Consider the following 6,000-nt stretch of genomic DNA (forward strand, 5'->3'; position numbering starts at 1 on the left):
CCCTATGTCACGCACAGTTTACATTCTATAAATTTATTAATCTGTGCTTTGAACTTTGAATCTGTGCTATAAATTTATTAATCTGTGCTTTGAATCTGTGCTGGCCTTGAACTTTGCGATCCAGAAAAATACAACTTAAGAGAATGGTAAAAAATTTTGGTTAATCACGACAGTATTAACCAAGACCTTAACACTTGGCCAGGTGGGATGAGCTTGTGATCTTAGCGTGAGGATAGGGGTGAGGTGAGAAAGTTGTAAGTTCAAGGCCCCTCTGAGCCCTGTCTCAAAACAAACAATAAAAAATAATCCCCCAAAGAACAAAACATAATAATAGCACAAGTTACCTTTCCTCCTGAAGCCCCCACAATTCCTTGGTTCATACATACTTCCAGAATTTAAAAGCACATAAATGCTATCTTTGCAGTACAAGTTTTTGGGTAGATTTAGTTAGAGCTCTTCATACCACGAATAGCATAATTAAAGAGAAAATGTCACCAGAAACAGATACACAGTTTGAGAACAGGAATTTTATGTTTTCTGTAATACGAAATTGAAATAAATGCTCCTTGAAGTTGAGTAAGATGTCTGTTTCTTGTGCTAGGGTTTTAATATTCTGCTACCAAGGCTTTTTACGTTAGTTTAAAAGCTCTCTGCCATGTTTGTACTTGGGGTGCTTCCTGACTTTGGCAGTGGAAACACTGACACCACCCCTGTCCATACGCACCAGGAGTTGCCACAGTGACACCACCCCTGTCCATATGCACCAGGAGTTGCCACAGTGACACCACCCCTGTCCGTATGCATCGGGAGATGCCACACTGACACCACCCCTGTCCGTATGCATCAGGAGATGCCACAGTGACACCACCCCTGTCCGTATGCATCGGGAGATGCCACAGTGACACCACCCCTGTCCGTATGCATCAGGAGATGCCACACTGACACCACCCCTGTCCATACGCATCAGGAGATGCCACAGTGACTCCACCCCTGTCCATATGCATCAGGAGATGCCACACTGACACCACCCCTGTCCATACGCATCAGGAGATGCCACAGTGACTCCACCCCTGTCCATATGCATCAGGAGATGCCACAGTGACACCACCCCTGTCCATATGCATCGGGAGATGCTACAGCGACACCACCCCTGTCCATATGCATCGGGAGATGCTACAGTGACACCACCCCTGTCCATATGCATCGGGAGATGCCACAGTGACACCACCCCTGTCCATATGCATCGGGAGATGCCACAGTGACACCATCCCTGTCCATATGCATCAGGAGATGCCACACCCAAACCATCCCTCGTCCGTATGCATCAGGAGATGCTGGTGGCAAGTAGCTCCTTTTCTAACGAGTGGGTGGGAAGAGTGTAGTTGGATCTCAGATCTTCCTAATTAAACTAACTAATCTTTCTTTGCCCTCAATGTTCTTTCCAAGATTAATTAACTTTTCAAGACTTAATTAACTTCTGTTGAGATGCTGGCAAGCACGTCTCACATTTGTTTAAAACCATACAGCCTGTGAATGTCAAATGTTCACCATACCATCCAAATGGGGGCAGTGTATTTCTGCATTAGTCTTGCTCAGTCTATCCTTATGCTAGATGCTAGCTTTATTATGCTGCAAAGCTGAAGTATCTGAAGGTCTTCAGTGAACAAGCGTTTTCCTCTCAGTTCATAACACTCTCAAAGTGCTCCTTTTCAAAGTGACAGTCTTAAGAGGAGGGCCTGTGGGAGATGATCAAGTAGTAAGGGCAGAGTTCTTGTGACTAATATAAAGTCCTGATAGATATTCCAGGGCCTGGGGAGATGGTCAGTTGATGAAGGGCTTACAGCACTCATCTGAGGGCCTGAGCTCATATCTTCAGCACTCCTGTTAAAAGCTGGGTTTGACATGTGTCTGTCACCTCAGTGCTCTGGGCTCAGGGACAGATGGATGCCTGGAGTTCCTTTGGCCATCTAACCTTGATGAATTCCAGGTTCAGTGAGAGACCTCCAGCCACCACACCACCACACACACCACCACACACATCACCACACACATCACCACACAGCACCACACACACCAACACACATACCACCACATACTACCACACACACCACCACACACCACCATACATATCACTACACATCACCACACACCACTGCACATACATCACCACACACACCACCACACACCACCATACATATCACCACACACCACACACACCAGCACACACCACCACACATACTACCACATGCCACCACACACCACGCATCACCACACACATCACCACACACCACCACACACACCACCACACACCACCATAGACATATACCACCACACACCACCATAGACATATACCACCACACACCACCATAGACATATACCACCACACACCACCACACACACCACCACACATACTACCACATACCACCACACATACCACCACACACATCACCACACACCACCACACATACCACCACACACATCACCACACACCACCACACACACCACCACACATACTACCACATACCGCCACACATACCACCACACACATCACCACACACCACCACACACACCACCACACACCACCACATACCAACACATACCAACACACATACCACCACAGACCACCACATACATCACCACACACATCACCACACACCACCACACACACCACCACACATACTACCACATACCACCACACATACCACCACACACACCACCACACACCACCACATACCACCACATACCAACACACATACCAACACAGACCACCACAGACCACCACATACATCACCACACACACCACCCACACACCAGCACACATACCACCACACACCACACACACACCACCACATACCACCATACATACCACCATACATATCACCACACACACCAGCACACACCACCACACATACTACCACATGCCACTACACACCACGCACCACCACACACATCACCACACACATCACCACACACCACCACACACACCACCACACACCACCATACATACCACCACATACCACCACACACATCACCACATACATCATACATACTACCACATACCACCACACATACCACCACACACATCACCACATACTACCACACACACCACCACACACACCACCACACACACCACACACCACCACACACTACCACATACCACCACATACCAACACACATACCACCACAGACCACCACATACATCACCACACACACCACCCACACACCAGCACACATACCACCACACACCACCACACACACACACCACCACCACACACACCACCACAAACCACCATACATATCACCACACACCAGTACCACACACCACCACACACCACCATACATATCACTACACACCACCACACATACCACCACACATACCACCACACATACCACCACACACCACACACACACCACTACACACACCACTACACACACCACCACACACCACCACACACACCACTACACACATCACTACACACACCACCACATACCACCATACATACCACCACACACCACTACACACACCATCACACACACACACCACCACCACCACACACCACCACACACCACCACACACCACCACACACCACTACACACACCACACACACACACCACCACCACCATACACCACTACCACACACCACCACACATACCACCACATATAACACACACACACACACACACACACACACACACAAACGTTACAAACACAGTCCTTGATCCTTCTGTCTTTTTCAGATCTAGCAAGAAGGCAGCCTTTTGTGTGCTAGGGAAGGGGCATCCACTACTGGGGGCTTGATCTGAGACTTCTCAGTCTCTAGAGCTGTGAAGAACACATGGTTATTGCTTACTTATAAATTATCTATAGGGTTGTATCCTCTTACAGCACACTAAACAGGCTGGCAAAGCTACTTTAAAACATTATGTTTGTTGATAAAGCCACTGGGATGTATTAAGACTGATCCCTTTCCCTTAAAAGGCAGACTAAACATGGCTTCTCAATGGAGAGATAGCCCTCACCTTCTCTCTCCAGCCTTTCTCAGAACCAGGCTGTGACTGAGAAATGGGAAGTTGTATAAAGTGGGGACATTAAACATGATGATGCTTGCCAAAAATGTGCAGCACGAATTTGATTAATTCTTTAGAACTCATTTCCTGTTTACAAAGACACAAGGGGGAACAGACTAAACCCCAGGATGTGGAAGCAATTAGTAAACTTCCAAATGCAGATTCTAAAAACCAGATGGTATTGGATAACTGTCATGAATTTCCCAAGGTATATTAATCCCATTTGGTTATGGAAGAGCTTGTCCTTAAAAGTATAAGATTGACAATTAACAAATGGAGAGTGAGTTGTTGTGATGGCCACATTTGACTGAGTTGATACAGCTGACACTCACGTACACAACATATCAAGCAGTTATGATAAAAAAATTTACAAGTGCTGAATCTGGGCATATGGGTACTCACTGATTGTTTTTAAAACACTTTAAAACATTTTATGCATTTGAAAATATATATTAATAAAATCTTAAGTGAAAATACAAAGGACTATCTTGAAAGATCTATTTTATCACTACAGCTTAATAATTCGATTCTTTTTCATTGATGACAGTTAAAAATCACATAAGCTCATAGTACAAGTGAAATTCCTTTTTATTTAGTTAATTTTAAAGGTTAATTTTTCAATTTTATGTGTATGAGTATGTGAACATACACCACGTACATGCCTGGTAGCCACAGAGGTCAGGAGAGGGCACCAGATCCCCAGAGACTGGAGGTATAGATGGTTGTGAGCCACTCTATGTGAGTGGGGGAGGAATCAAACTTGGGTCCTCCAGAAGAACAGATAGGAAACTATTTCTCTAGCCCCTGCAACATTTTCTTTTAAAATAATAAAGTTTAAAATGATTTTTAAGAGAGGAAATAAATGTTTGTGCTCAGCCCACTTTTTCATTTTCATACAGAGAAGGATTGTGGCCCAGGGAATGGTACCACTCATACCGAGTGGGCCTTTGTCAATCCTGAGATTCACCAGAAATTTCCACCATTTGAGCCAAATTGAAGCAAGCTTTTTATTAAATACTGAGTAGGATAGGCACTGATTAGGGCCACTCTCTGGGATTCCCAGCTGAGTGGTGACTGTGTTGTGGTGGATATTTAAAGGTAAAGCCACATGGCCACCATGTATTCCCATGTGGCTTGGCTGCTATTTTCAAGGACTACAATTCCCAGCATCCCAGGGAATTCCCTGGTCCTTGGGCAGGTGGTCCTTACAGGTTAGCTTTTGGGAGTTACACCTTCCTGCTCAATGAACATAGTCAAGATAATCCCTCTTAGGCACATCTCAAGGCGGTTTCCTACATGATTCTAATTCTCATCCAGTTGACACTTGAGATTAACCATCACAGCTCCTCCCCTTGTCAACTCGACATCCAAATACGTGAGTTTAAATCGCAACATTCTATCTCTTCTCCCCAGAGCGCCACATCCTTACAATACAAAACACAAGCCAGCTTCAGAATTCCTCATAGTCTTTAATAATTTCAACAGTCTGAAAATCCGTGGGGGTTAATCTGAAATTCGTGGCTGCTTCTTAGCTGTGAGCACCTCCGAAATATAAATCAAGTTATACCCTTTCACCATGAAATAAAGAATAAATGCCTCTATTCCAAAAACGGAAGGATTGGGGTGCAGCAAGGACTGTTTGGACCCCAAGCTAAATCCAACCAGGGAAACTCCAAATCCTGCAGCATATCCGTGTCCAGCCTCTGGAGCTATTGAAGTAGACTGGCCTCCAGGGCTGTGGGTAGCCTTGCCTCCCCTGCTTTGCTGCCTGAAGTGTATATGTAGCCTCTGCAGTTCTACGCCACCTGAAACTTCCCTTGGCAGCCGGTCCATAGACATGATCTCATCTCCAATATCCTGGGGTCTCCACTGCAACTCAAGCTTTACTTTCACAGCTCCCCTTGCAGGAGCTTCAATTCTAACACAGGTTCA

The sequence above is a fragment of the Rattus norvegicus genome, chromosome 2 (genome assembly GCF_036323735.1).
Source record: "Rattus norvegicus strain BN/NHsdMcwi chromosome 2, GRCr8, whole genome shotgun sequence".
NCBI classification, from domain to species: Eukaryota; Metazoa; Chordata; class Mammalia; order Rodentia; family Muridae; genus Rattus; species Rattus norvegicus.